The 15,677-nt window shown below is 37.8% G+C and overlaps 1 protein-coding gene across 7 annotated transcripts in view; it reads left to right on the top strand.

The window, feature by feature from the left end:
- The window catches only part of PDE4D (phosphodiesterase 4D), a 1,476,836-nt gene that overhangs the window by 893,027 nt on the left and 568,132 nt on the right, over positions 1 to 15,677 (top strand). The gene's annotated exons all lie outside the window — the stretch shown is intronic.

Here is a 15,677-nt window from a genome sequence, read left to right on the forward strand (position 1 = left end):
TCACTTTGTCCCTTCCTGTGTTGATTTTGGTTTCATTGAGGTGCATTTAAATGGGTTTCTGAGACAGGGGTCTACAAAGAGACTGATACACATATACTCAAAGTTTTAATTCAGCTGAACTGCTTACATTTTTGCTTCATATGTCTTTGTATACTAAGTGATAAGCTGCTGCATCTTAAAATAATGACTATGTTATAATGTTTTTTATACAGTATCTCACAATAGGTAATAACAGTTGAGAACAGATTAAATTGTTCCAGACTAAAATGAGGCTCTTGCTGAAATTATTTTAAATACTGAACTTAAAACCTGATCAAGGGAGGACCATGTACTGACACATGACACAGTATGATGTGGAATGGATTATTACAAAAAAAACTTATAAATGAATAACCAAATGAATAAAAAATAAGTAATAAAGTGGCAGGATTTCAGGTGATTACTCTCCAAGCCAATGGGCATAAATTAGGTCCCATTAAAATTAATTTTCCAATCTCAGTAGCTTTGTGTCCAGGTGCTCAGATAAGAACCCAGTGACTCACACAATCTCTCCTGCTCAAGCACCTCTGAGACTCTCAAGGTCACTTTGCAATTGCCCCTGCATGGATCTGCCCAGGATGCCACTTTGTACTGGTCTCTGCCCCACCAGTGATGCTGACCCATGTTCACTGGTGTCTAGACTGCCTGGCAGGAGACCCCAGCAAATTCTAGCTGTTGATGCTCTCCATTCGCTCCGGGGCAGTGCCAGTGCATTGTCCACAGATGTGCTCGAAGGGGAATGGCACTCCCTTCTTGTTCTCTCAGGAGAGCCCAACAGCAGCACTGCTTCGTGAACTCTCAAGTTTTAGGGATTTAGTGAAAAAGTTCCTCCAGTTCTCACACTTGGTTACTTGTCTTCCCAGGTTATGACTGGGAGAGTTCCTATGTTAACTACTATAATCTACCCTAAATCACTACACCTTTTGGGAACCTTAGGCTTTATAGCTGAATGTGGTTATTCATACTAGATTCCTTCTTTCCTTAAATTCCTACCCAGAGTCCTGTTTTCTATGTTAGTGATGATGGTCTAGATCCCACTACAACACACAACTCCAAAACCTCAGTTCATAAAACCATACAGGTTTATTCCTCCCTCATGCTGTATGTTCATCGTAGGTTGGGAATAGAGAGAGGAAGATTCTGCTCTTTACTGGGGGACACAGCTAATGGGAGACTTCACCACTTGGAAGGTTCCCAGACACTGTGGCAGAGGATGGGGGACATCACATACTGGGACCTAATGCTTTTCCCAGAAGGGACATGCATTACTTCTGCACAGAATTAGTTGACTAGAATAAGTCAGGTGACCATGCCCACCTTCAGAGGCTCAAGGATGTGCAGCCCTACCATTGCCTTGAAGGAGGAGAACTGAGAATGTCAGTAAATAGCACTAATGATGAGTACACTTCTTTCCTTGAGATTTTGCTTCTGCAACCTTCCCCTCTCTCCTTATCCATCCAGCCCCTTATCTCTGTATGTGTAACTTCAACTGTGTAAATGGCTCAGGGTTCCCCCGTCTCAGGGAGTGGTTCTGGCTGAGGCTCTCTCCTGGCTTAATGGTCTGTGCTTCAGTTATCTCCAGGCTCATCACCTCTCTTGAGGTCACTCGGATGGCTGGCAGTCCTCGGTCCACAGCCGTGTGATAGCTTGCATCCCCCAGGTGGAGGGATCGAAGAGAAAGACATGTCCCAAAAGAGACAAAAGCCACTGTCTTTTGTAATCTGACCTCAAAAGTGACACACCATCACCTTCTGACAGATGACCCACCTCGCTATGGTGTGGGTGGAGAGACCAAACAAAGTTGTGAATACCAAGAGGTGGGCAGCTGGGGGCCATGGTGGAGTCTGGCTGCCACTCTCCTTCAAGAAGGCTCCTTATCACCCATGTGAAACATGGGGCTTCAAATACATGATTTCTGAACCTCAGCTTCTGCCAAGCAGCATACCCAACACAGAGTAAATATAATTTAGAACTTCTCTCTAGGGGGTCACTTCAGTTAGACTCATGTTGGTCTTCTATGTAATTAAATGGTTCTTGTATCATATCATTTTCTTTGTCCCATATCCAAGAAAGAACATTCACTCCTCCACAGAACCCTTGCTTTATTTATAATGTTTTAAATTCTATTTTTAAGTCACTTGTGTTGAGGTGGTTGTTATACTTAAATGTTAGTATAATAATATATAGCAAATAAAGTACTTGATAGTTTTTTTCTGCCCCTTTCTATAACAGCATGAGCTAAGTGTGACTTTAAGTAGGATGCTGAGAGGAATTAGAAATAGTGGCACTGTCTCGTCTCAGAAACCCCACATTAAAATCCATCCCTGTCAGCACTCTGTGATTCCACACACCGGTATTCCTTTTGGGTTAATCAAGAAATCATTGAAAGATATTAGAGGGAAAAGACAATTTTGTAAGGGAAAGGAAGTTCCTATCTGGAGGAAGGAATATGTACTGTCATTATAATAACAAATAGGGGGATGCATATGCAAATTTTATGCACTCATGGTTTTATTGAGCAAAGGTAAAGAGATTTATTTTCTTTGTTAACTGTTCATACAGTAATAGACCCTACGGGCAGGAGTTGGCACCCCTGCCTACCTTCTCCTGATGCTGGAAGTTTAATTTACTGAAACCCTCAAATTGTCTTCGTTTCATTGTACCAGTGATCCCTTTTGGATAAATTCAGTCAAACTCTGCAGTCTGACCAATGCGGACAGTCTGTGAAAGCACACGGATAGCTTGATGCTTCTTCGTTCTTTCTGTCTCTATTGTTTCTGCGTTTTATTGCTTTTCTCCTACCATCTTGAATCTCTTATTCCCCAAATTATAGTATGCTCACTGCAGGCAAGGTTTCTCCTCCCATCCGCCCTCCTCTCCCTCCCCCAGAGTCATCTCACTTCCTTCCCACGAAAAACATCACCCTTCCCTCTAAGCTTGCTGTGTTTACATTTCTCTGCTCTTTTCCTCTCTCCTCCTGGCATGCTGTTTTAATCAATTTTACCAAATGACTTTCCTGGCAGCTGTAAAAAGAAAACCCCAGGCAAGTTAATAGCAATCTAATACTGTACTTTTTGTCATTTCTCTAAAATGGACAGAAATGTTTGGCCATTGGATTGATTTTTAATGATCTAAATGATCAGATGTCTCAACGCTGCAGTGCAGCAGCCTGATAATAAATAGGAAAGGGGGCGGGGCTTTGGCGCGGGCCGCGCACTGAGGGCTGGATGAATAATCCCCAAAGCACTAGCCCAGGAGACAATATAAATATCAGCCTTGGCCAAATCATATGTTAGCATTTTAAAACAAAGACACCTAGCTATTTTAATTTTGCATATGGAGGAACCAAAACAAGACTTTTTCATAAGGATTTAGAAAGTCATTGATAGGGTTAGGAATCAAATTGCAGCCTAATTATATGCGTATCTCTTGACATAAGCAAGACGTCAGTAAAGAGCCTCCCAATATCTTCAAATAGCATCCTGGCATCTCAGAGGTGGGGGAAGACACTGGTTATATTTTATCTGAAAGGCAATAGGACTCCCAAATGTGTATGAAATCAGTACATTGTAAAACAGGTCACTATTTTTTCCCCTCTGTAAGAAAGAAACAGGAAAAAAAAAGCAAATATGGGGAAAAGAAATAATGAAATATTGTGAGCTTAGTGTAACCCATTAACTAGTTAGGTTACTTCAGGTTACTTGCTTAACTATTCTGTACTTCATTTTCCTCAGTAAAATGGACAAACTAGTAGTACTTTTCTGAAAGATCAAATGGGAAAGGCAAATGTTTAACATAGTGTCTGGCATTTGCTAGTTACACGGCTCATGATCATTATTTCCCAGTTATTGTCTCCATAACTGCCTCCCTCCCAGCCCACCCTTTCCAGACATGTCTAAGTCCACAGACAAGGCTGTTCAAATGTAGTGGGCAAAGTGGGCTCTGGAGTCAAATGCAGCTCAGCCACTTACCCTCTGGGTCCATGAGCAATAATTTAACCCCTCTAAGGTTCTTCAGCCTCCTCAATTATAAAGGGAAGGATGTTAATACTTACTTTATAGGATTATTGTGAGTATTAAAAGAAATAACTTATGTAAAACTCAGTGCACAAAATCATTCCCAGAGGAGAGACTCAAAAAAGTATTAGCTTCATTTCACCCTTCTCCTCTCATTTCCAGTGTGCTTTTTTGCATGTTTTTAAATGATATGTGGAAGGAAGCTAGTTAGTTTCTTATGCTGTTTCAGTTAATAAAATGTTCTTTGGAGAAGCTCAGTTCAGTTTACAAAGACAGAGCTATACAGGGATACAGGGTTTATACCAGGCTGATGTGGAGCTCACACTGATGAGAAGAATTTTATATGTATTTACGGTCATGGTATAGTTCTCCTTAAGAAAGAATGTCCTATTTCGTTTTAAAAGATTGGCTCTTAGTTATCTATACAATGAAGTAGCCAAGTTGGGCTGACCATCATCAGTCTAATGATTTCATGTTGATTAGTTTCACTTAGTCTATTCCATGGCCTAGGTCAGACAGTTCACTAATGAATATCTTAAGCATGCCACTCTGGTTCAGATGGTGTGACTGAAGAGGATTAACCCCATTGCTTGTAGAAGTGCACCAGATACTCTTTGCTGATGATGTCAGGAACATGGCCTTTGTATTTGGAAAAAAACATCTCCTCTATCCCCAACCCATATTAAATCTAGAATATTAAATCCTAGTTGAAAGAACAGAGCCCAGCAGGTGTAGTAGCAGAGTTTAAATGCTCATTTGAGAAATTTTGTATTCCTGGAGTACATGTGATCAGTTTTTGCCTTTAATGACAGTGTTTCCAATATCTTTCTGTTGTTGGAGAAAATACGGCAAAAAAACGAAGCTCAGTGTGTTGTACCATGGTGGGAGAGGGAGGGAGAATAAAACAAGAAAGAGAAAATGTAAAAACAGAATTGGGCTTGATGGAACATTTAAATTTTATTTAAATATATTCTTTAGAAATAAATTTATAACAAAAATATAGATGTTTTACACAGGGCTGGAAAACTTTGTCAATCAATTGTGTTATAAAATGTACCAAAATTTGTAAATGTATAGAAAAAATAAAATTTTGTATCGCTAATTATTAAACTTATTTTTATCTCTGAAAACAGAAAATCACTTACAAATTTTATAAATCTATATCATTGACTTTACACATAAAATATTTTGATCCTTTTTTAGTGTTTTGTATTTGTCAGTATGCAATTTTAAGCATCTTCAACATTTTGTATGGGGGATTAGAAGGTTCTGCAGAGGAGGGAGAAAGATATGGCCCCTCTTAAGAACTCAGCATCTGGTCAAAGAGACAGAAACAGTGTTCTTTTATTATTATAAACAGTGCCAAAATGAAAATATGTGTGTGTGGGTGTGCATTTGCACTAGAGCAATCCCTTTTGAAGGACAGACCTTTACAAATCTAAGGCATGTGTGTTATGCATTTCTACAAGTCTGCTAGGCTGCACTTCAACGAAGTCTTTCCCAGTCTGTGTTTCTACCAGCTGCGTATGGCTGTACCTGTTTGCCACCCCCTCACCATCTATGCTTATTTTTAGTCTTGAATTTGTACCCATGTGTAGGCAAAATATTATACTGTACTTTTATTCATTTTGCTGCCCGTGAGACTGAACATCTTTTCAAAAGGTTATGGACTCTTTGTAATTCTCCTTCTCAAGTGCTTATTTGCTTCCATTTCCTATTTTTCTTTTGGATTATTGGTCTTATTCTAATGAATTTATCAGCAATCCTTAAGGTATATGACACAAAAACCACATCTGCAATTGTAGCCCACTCTGCTGGCTCCCTTTGCTTAGCAGTTGCTTGTGAAGCCTGTATTATTCAGCCTCTTCACATTTCTACACTGTTCTTTTCCTTCTCCCCTAATTTAACTTTTCCACCAACACAGTCAGAAGGTGAGAAAATATGTATCATTGTTGTTTTCCAGATGAAAAAGATAAGATTCAGTGAAGGTTGGAAGTGGCAAGAGACCTCAGTTTTGTCTGATGATACCAAAACCCTGTGCTCTTTCCACCAAACCATACTTTCTTCAGAAAAACCTCTACTAACCTGGCAGCACAAATTAGCTAGTTTACCCTAAGGGCTCTGTGGAGCTCTTACAGAGAAGAGCTGAAATCAGGGCTTAGGTTTATCAGCCTCAAGTTATGGTTGGGGACTGAAGGAGGAAGGATGAGGCTAATGGTAAGAGGGATAAAGCCATCCCTGGATTGACTTGGGAAAAGAAGAAGAAATGGGAAGAGTCTCAAAGGCACTGAGGAAGTGGTGCCTGTATCAGTGAGCTGGAGCATGCACAGAGGGAAATAGAGACAGTCCAGATATAAATGGAATGCACCTCCGTGTTGGTGAACTAACAAAAAAGCAACATTAAAAACAACAAGATGGGCTAGAGAACAGTTAAGATCAATGGCCTCTCATTCTGAGATGCCATTCAGACAGTGGAATTAAAAAAAAGCAGAACTTTGTACTGTAGCTGTTTCTCGCTGTAGCAAGTATGTTCAGATACCAAGACCTGCCTTTGTGGGAAGAGGATTAGTTATGCCTTGGCCTGTTTTTTCCAAAAGTAAGGATGTGTGTAGCAAGATTACTAGAATTGTCTTCTCGGAGTATAAAGGGCAATTATGATAGCTTAGGCCACTGCCTTTCAGGAAATTCCATCTGGTACTTTACAAATTAGCTCATTATTCTGCTGTTCTTATGAATGTGTTAGTCTGCAAATTTATCGTTGTCACAAATTAGTCACCTAGTGATCTCCATAAGTGATTTAATATAAGCACACCCACATCATAATATGAAATAGTAAAGTAGGTTCTTGCTTGAGTCTCTAAATGGAATTGAGCATAGCATAAAGTGTGATTCAATTTCCAAGGGGTTTTTGGCACACACATCATCTTCTGATTTTCTAAGATTAGAATATGATCCTTTGATCATTGCCCAGGTTATTGACAATACCTTGCAATCTTAGAAACCTTTTTGGTTTCTGCAAGAAATCAAAGCCTACAGATAAATGATGGATTTGCAAATTGAACATAGCTTTTATTTGTTTTTGTTTACATTTGTTATAACAGGTGTCATCACAACCGTTGTTTCAAGGTAATAATAGCATCGCCACCTTGAGAATTAACTTAAACATCTGATTTTAAAATGCTTTTTGAAGCTGATGAGCTCACCCACCAGCTATTTAGAAAGACAAGAAAAACTGAGAAAACATAAGCTTCCCTCTCCTGTCTAACTTGATTACCTGTCTTCGTTTGGATTACAATAAATATCTCAGGGAAAACTATTTCAGTGATGATGTGTTTGGCACATGTTTGTACCTTTCCACTCAATGGCTTAATATAAACAAATAAGGAAAACTGTCTTACAACATAAAGTTGTGAGGTAGACTGTTCCAGGGCTGATTATTAAGAGGCGCAAACACAACGCCTAGTTTATGCACACATCTTAGCATATTGTGCTTTTGCTCAGACCCACTCTCCCGTTTCAAGATGATGGTGCTAGTCAGGCACAAGGTCTTCCTTTCTTCCTTGTGCTTCTCTTTTTATGAAACTCTTCTCTCCAAACTCATCTCATCCACCTTGCTTGTATATCTCTTTGGCTAGGTTTGGTCTTATGACATAAATTACTGCCCAGCAAATGGGACTAGACTGTTTAGGATTTACCAACTGAGCTGGAGATTACCTTCTGTGACAACGTAGCTGCTTCAAAAAGTAGATTCCTGTAAAAAATAATTGGGTTTTTGCCAGTAAAGAAAAAGAGTGCTGGTTCTAAATTCTGATTTTCAAAATAGGTGGCCAAGGATCAGTTACATGACTTTCGGGCTCCTCTCACAGATGCCCTAAACTTAGACTGAGGCAATATAGAACAGTTTAGAGAGGGAAAAGGAAGTGTAATTTACAGATAAGTAGGTATTTTGTTTTTATCTTGAACAAAGTGAGGAACCAGGCAGCGCTGGGGGCCCCTCCTCACTGTCCCGCAGAGGGCCTGCACCCGTCTCCTTCCCTTCAAGCTTGGAGAAGGGCTTCAGTGGCAGGGATTCCCGCTGTGGACCAGATGTACACACACTAGAGAGAGAGCTGGCCTGGAGCCATGCTATGTCCTTCCCAAAAGAACCCACTGGAAAAAGCACTTGGACTCCAATAGGCAGAGTTTGTAGGGATTGGACCACCAGAAAGTCAGGGGCTTGGCTGAGGGCTGTTTAACTAGCAGCACTTTGAAAACACAGCTCTGCCTGAATCATGGAAGTTACAGCCATGGAAGTCATCAGTAGGGCTGCGGCTGATGAACCCACAAAAGTGCCCATGAGACAAAGAGGCAGCTTTCAACATCTGCTAAGTCTCCAGTGTGAGATGCTGTCTTATGACTGTGCCAATGGAAGGGGGAAAAAAAGCTCTCCTTCTTTCCATTGTCTCTGCATGTTCTCTGACCCCAAGTAGTCAGTATCCATAGCTGGCCAGTCAGGCTACCAAGGAAAGTGGGAGAGAAACCCTTCCTGCCCCACCCACTCACCCCACTGCACGCAGCTAGCCTTCTGTGGGCCCAGCTGGGAGCTGGGAGAAGATGCAAGTTAGATCACACTGGGAATTTTGGATTACAGTTTGGAAAGGATGTTCTAATTCCTGAATAGGTCCGAGTTGGTGGTTTAAAGTGAATGTAAAGCTCTCTATTGCCAAAGAGCACCCAGAAAAGTTATAAGACTTCCCCATAAATAAGACTTAAAGGCCTTGTGGGGAATCAAACTAAAATATGTTTTTAATACATATCACATGTCCTTCTTTTCAATGACTGTTGCAATATTGAAAACCTATTTCAAATATTTTAAAAAATATTGTGGCAATACCACATCACATCCATATCTGTCTACCTGCATGCTTCTCCTTTTTATCTCCCTTTTATATTTGAGAGGAAAATTATTTACACTCCCAATAAATGTTCAGATGGTTAAAACACCTGTACCCTAGGTGGTGGGCACTCAAAGTGTAGGAAGCAGCCAGTCACTAGGGAAAGTAGGGGAATGGGGAAGTTGTTAGGATTCATAGCAGTGCCCTTCAGCCCCGCTGCCCTGGTCTTCTCCTTCCCTTGTCTCTTCACCCTTTCCTTCCTGCAGACTCCTCTGGACAGAGAGAGGGTGTGAGGGCTGTCATCTGCTTGGAGTAGCTGCAGTGTATGAGCAGAGGCCAGCAGAGACCCAGGGCTGCAGCAGTCACTTGATCCTTCTACTTCTGGAACAAAAAATATTCAACCCCTGACATACAGTGGCAGCCTCATCTAAAATGGCCTGTGCCTCTAATCAGTGGGTAATTACTGGGGAGAGGGAGAAAGATAGGAATTTATGTTTTCATTAACTTTGTTCCTGCGTCCAATGTAATTTTTGTTCTTTTTAAAATGAGGCGGGAATTTCAAAAACCAAGGAAGCTTGTTGAGGGTCCTTCCAGCAAAAGAGCAGATGCCCATCTGCCCACCTACTACTTTATGCTTTTGCTCTGACTCCTGTTCATCACTAATCTAAAGGGAAACGATCACTGAGAAAAGAGGGGAAATCCCAAAAGCAAATTGACTATTTGATCAGCTTTGCTCTTTTATTTTGTGGAAAAATTTGAAGTTCTTTTGTGTCTTCATTTTACAAATCTTGGAACTAAGAACAATAGATTAAGTCATATTACATTCCACATTAAATGCTTTCCCACTCATAATGTTCTTCCTGTGGAGAAATTGTAAGCCACATAGCTAGGCAATGGAATTTCACATTGCTGTTTTTCTGTCTCATTCCATTGGGCCATGTGTTTATGTTTGGCCATTTGTATCTATTAAGTGACTTGTATGGTCTATAGCGATCTTTTTAGGGGTGGAATGTGGCAATTATAGAGCGAGGCAGGCTACCCAATAGTTTCAAATGCTCAGGACTATGGATTCATCCTAAGTCAGAGCATTAAAAACAGCAGAGTAGAGGGTACAAAATGGTGTGTGAAAGAGAGGGTAACTGTGTAAATAAGCAGTTAGGATTTAATAACTAGCCTTGAATTCATTTTACACTCAAATGCAAAGGATATTTTGCTTAATTCTATCAAAATAACTTTAAAACTGTTATTCTAAAATGCTCAGTTCTGGTTTTAATGCTATTTAATATTTAAAAATTTTACATGATTATTTAAAAATAATCATATGAATGTCCTTTCTCCTTAAAAAGGAATTGTGCCTTTTGAGTACTCAATTCTCTTACTCTGTAAAGCTAATAAAAATCACAGGATTTCCTCCTCCCTTAATCTCTCTCTCTCTCTCTCTCTCTCTCTCTCTCTCTGTCATTTGTTTCCTTATCTGAAACTAATTAACATTCATTCAGTGAAGAAAAATGGTGACTGAGGTTTGAGAAAAATAAGAAGCTAATATTTTGACAGGAAGCATAGTATATGTCAGTCATAGAAAAAGAGTGCCCTCTCCAGAACCTCTGGATGTGGATGTAGGTGTAGATATATTATTAGTTCCTCTGTGTGTGTGTGTGTTTTAATTTAAGCCCTTTGATTGAGTAACCATTGATCCAATGTCAAGTTAATTCACTGTGGTTATTCAGTATTACTATGTAATACTAATATCAAATTGCTATATTTCTGGAGGGGAGGGAGGTTTTATGAACAGCAAAATAAAATGTCTTACATGATGACCCATCTCATCAAAATTTTGATTACAAAATAAAGCAACTTACTCAGAATAGCTTTGTCAGTAGCTTGGTATATATTCTTCTAGTACTTTTCCTATACATTGGCATAAGTATGTTTATATACACATACATGTTTAAAATCATATTAAATATATTAAATAGTTCATATTAAAGAGATTATTCTGCAAATTGGAGGGTTTTATTCCATCTACCAATATTTCAGATATTTTCCAAGCATTGTTATGAATACGTATGTATTTCATAAACATGGATATAGTTTAAAGCTGTACCTTATAACATGAGAAATATTTTTACTTCCTTGAATTGAAACAGATATGATACAAACCCTTTAAGAAGTTTAAGTTTGAAATGAGATATAATTCCATTTCAGAAGAGAGATCCAGCATTACCTCATTGTCTTTTTTTTTTCCATTTCGGGTTGAGTAAATTGCAGACCGAGTGAGGTATCTATGTTTCATTCCATTTTCTAATGACTGAATTTAAAGCATATGTGAACAATATTTAAATAACTCTCTTCACATGACAAAGTATGTTTCTATAATTTACCTCAGTGAATTAAAAACTAATAGCCTATGAATTTGCTATTATTTCTCTGTTACAGATAAGGAAATTTAGTCTCACAGAGGAATAGTGAGTTGTTCAAAATTACACAGAAAGTACAAGGCAGAGTGTGAAATTAAGGGCTCGCCTCTTGAGACTCTCAAACAGACCACAAATTTGGCTTTTCCTTTTTCAAAGTTGCTGTGGGTTTTTCTCCACACTTGATTTTTGAATAGCAAACAGTAAGTACCTTCTTTTTGCTCTAGCATTAGGTAGTCTAACACTTCTACTTCCAAAAATATTACAAGTGGAATTGAGCAAGCATTCTAAATATCCCAGCTATGAAATATAGTGTGTTTGATGATGTGAAAAATTCTTTGTGTAAATGCATGTATCATTTAAGTGAGAAGATTTAAACTTAAGCTGTATTAATCTAATATGACTTGTTATATTAGTGAAATCACGAAAACTTCCAACAAAGCACGTGTTGATTTGGGGTGACTACAATAAATATTTAGTGAATGTATTTTTCACTTTTCAGCTGATGGTTGTATCTCTGGTTTTAAGAATATGTAGAAATTGAATGTACCAGCAACTTGCTGAAATCATGATGCAGTTCCCCGACTCTTAGCAATTGAAACCATGGCTTCATGAAGATCTCCTCTTATTTCAGTTATATATGTGCTGAAATTTTTTTAAATACTACTTTCTTTTTTCAGCTTTAGGTGAAAAAGTCATGTCCCCCAAAATATCCAAAGGAGTGTAACTTACATTTCCTAAGATAAAACATATTGATACTACTAATGTAGAGAATGTGCTATAAAAATAAAAGTACATAGAGGTATTTGTATACGTGAATATTTTTATACAAAATCAGTATATAGAATAGAGGGACCAGATGTTTTCATTTGACAACTAAGAAACAAAAGTTATGCAGCCTCTTGAAAGAATGGGATACTTTCCTAAAATATCTGAGCTGGTACTTAGTATTTATAAAAGATTAACAGAAGATCACCTTTAGATCCTTTTCATTTCAAATCTAAATCTAAAGGACTTTTATTTCATCCAAGTCGTTTAATAGGCAATTATTGATATTAGCTGCTAGTTGTAGCAGCATGTGATGATGACAAAAAGATATACCCTGAACACTTGAAATTAAAGCTCCATTCTAGAAATGAAACTCAGGGAAAATCAAAGAGGTGAAGTCATTACACCTTTCAGATCACCTAAGTGACTGAAGAGTTTGGGAAATACCTCCCTCCCCCATTCAAAGAGCAGGATGTCTTTATTACGCTATACTTGTATTAGCACAAAGGTATAACCTGATCGTTTGTGTTATACCCATTGTGAAGTAAGCATATAAATTGAAAAGGTTTGAATAGTCTTGAAAACCAACAATCAAAGAAAAAAATTTGCCTAGAAAGTATTAATTTTGTTTTCCTGCTATTATATTTTAGTAAACGTTTTTTTGAGAACCAGACTCCCTTTTTCAAACCAGAATTTGAAATGAAACAGGTAAAAGCAGAGGGGCTCTGAAGGCCAGGCCCAGGAACCCGGCATCTCCCTCACACTGCAATTGGCCTGAGGCAACTTTGCAAAACCAACGTGCTTCCAGGAATTTGTTTTGAAAACCATCACTCTAGCAAGCATAACCCCCAAGCCAAGGCAGAAAAGGACGTTAATTATTGGAAGAAAGCATGGGGACACTAGCTAATTAGTACTTCTCTGATTTTGGGTGCATAAAACAATCTTTCATGAAAATGTTGATTAGAATATTCTGGTTTGCTCTGAGTTTGTAGTTTATACTTTTATCAACAAATTGACATTCTGTTTTTTATATTTCATATATCAGTTTCATATGAGAATGGATAATTTGGGTCCATCCCTGAGAAACTGATTATTCTTGTGCTTGCTGTGGTATTAAATTTTTCAAGAGACAAAAAACAGCCTTTGTTCCAGGAGAGCTGAGGCTACACAACTTGGTGAGGTAGGGGGGGTGTAGGGAGGTGTCGGGACCTCACCAAAGGGGTGCCAATCAATCTATGGTGTCTTTGAATGATTAACATTCCTTTATTGATTGAAGTGATGGGTCTGGGATCAAGTCTAAAAGGCATCTTTTATGTTTACTCCTGGTATTTCTTAGAAGTTACATGAAAGGATGATTACCTTTTAGTAGGGAAAAAGAAACATTTGTTTTACCCTAGTCCTTAAGCATTATTCATCTTTGAGAATTTCTTTTAAATTTACAAACCTATTAGTTCTGCCCAAATATTGTTTCTTGAGGACCACTCTTGTAAAATACTGAGTTTTGTGAAGTGGCAGTTTGTAAAATAGTAGTACTTATAACTCTGAAGACTCTGTTTCTAATATACATGGCATAAAAATGCTGGAAATAAGCTATTTTTATTCTCTAAACAAGCCCATCCTTTTATATATATTGCCTTGAGTTTTCAAAATACTCTGTGTAGGATTGTTTATTAATGTGTGGTCTTCATTCCTTGAACTGTAAGATAAATTACACTTTTTTCTTTGTTTTCCCTCAAGCAGAAATTTGACTTTTCTACTATTTACTGTAGCTTCTCAACTTTGTGTATACCTTATTCTAGAGAGTTGCATGTATAAAAATACAAATAAAAAGCCAAAAGTTCACTTTAAAAATATTCAGTTGAAATCTCCTTTTGGTTTAAATATATTTTAATTTTACATCTCATTTAATAATTTGATCAATAAGTCATTTGTGTTTTTTTACTTATAAAGAGCTTTACTTACATCATTGTCCACAAATGGAAACATAGCTAACACATATTGAATATTGAACTATGTGGTGACTGAGAAAGATTCAGATATTTTTAACATCATCTCACCCATGGGTATCACTTTAGCATATGAAAAGAGTACAGAAGAATGGATTAAAAAAATAAATTCTATGTTCTATTACAAGGGAAAATATATTTTTACATCATGTTTTTAATCTTTATATTTGTTACTTTCCTTGGACACCTAATCTTTTGTATAATGTAAGGACAAAATACTGGTTCTGAAATAGGTTAATGTCCATAATGATAACATGATGATGCTCATCATCAAAGAACACTCAACTGTCAAATAATCTGAATTCTCTCTGGATCTCCTGCTACCATGGATGCATGATAATAAAGAAATGCTATATCCTTATGAGTATTTTCCCCCCAAATTGGCATAATAAATTTCATATTGTCCTCAGCATGATTCAGTAAGGCTAAAATAATACCTGTAAAAATAATTTTGTAGAAACCATAACACTAATGCAAGGTGTTATTATTCTTCTTATAGAAGCAGAATAATATATTGGTAATCTATATAGGTGCCAAAGCCAGACTTTGAATCAAATCACAATTCTTACTAGCTGTTTGGCCTTGGGCAAGCTACTTCCTATCAGAGGGCCTCGGTTTTCATCTGTAGAACAGCGCTAATAACAGTCCTTACATAATAGTGATTTCATGAGGATTCAATGAAATAATAATGTAAAGTACTTAAAAACAGTGCCCAGGATTGTAGGTGTTCCTTACTCTAATATAATAATATTTAAATATCTCATGTAATATCCAATTTTAAATTACTCCGATGCTCGCTTCAAAGCATTCAAAGTTAAGCTAAAAACAATGCAGACAGAAGTTCACTGGTTCAGATCACAAATGACCTCATGGAAGAGATTTGTTCCCTTTTAGAAAAAGGAGGTCATGAGGGCACTACCTAAGGCTACAGGAAATCCCCCAAAATATTCTAAGCTCCTTTCAAGCTTGTGGCATCATCTTTCTGGACCTTACAAGTTCAAATTACTTTTAAAGAAATCACTTAGTTTTTCCTCCTCCCAGGAATATTTCCATTAGGCTCATCATTTGATCAAAATGAAGACTTCCCAAACCATGGCAGTTTTCAAGATTAAGTTTCTCTATTCCTGGTTTTGAATTTGTGGGAGATGGCCCCCTTTTCTCTCCTCCCCCAAAAATCTCTGGGTAATGTTTACGGTGATGACAGGGCTTCACAGGAAATCCTAACTGAAGGTAATAGCATGATACATTAAATGGTGCCAGTATTCCATTTAACATTAAGCATATTAGGCTTTTTAAATGCCTGACTTAAAAGTGATACATTAATATTGAGTACACTACTACTTGAAAAGTTCATTCTACTTATTTCCAACAAACACTATTTAAGTGCCAATCTACTATCACAAGAGTTTACTATTTTATTCTTGCTCCAAAATGGCATCAACAGTGATGGGGTGCTTTCAGGGGATTGTTGAAGAGAATTTTTGCAACAAAGGGGTGAGCTTGAGGCAATGCAGACTATCAGCTATAGGCATGCAGTGCTTTATCTCAGCACTCCTCAAA

The sequence above is a fragment of the Manis javanica genome, chromosome 1, assembly GCF_040802235.1.
Source record: "Manis javanica isolate MJ-LG chromosome 1, MJ_LKY, whole genome shotgun sequence".
NCBI classification, from domain to species: domain Eukaryota; kingdom Metazoa; phylum Chordata; class Mammalia; order Pholidota; family Manidae; genus Manis; species Manis javanica.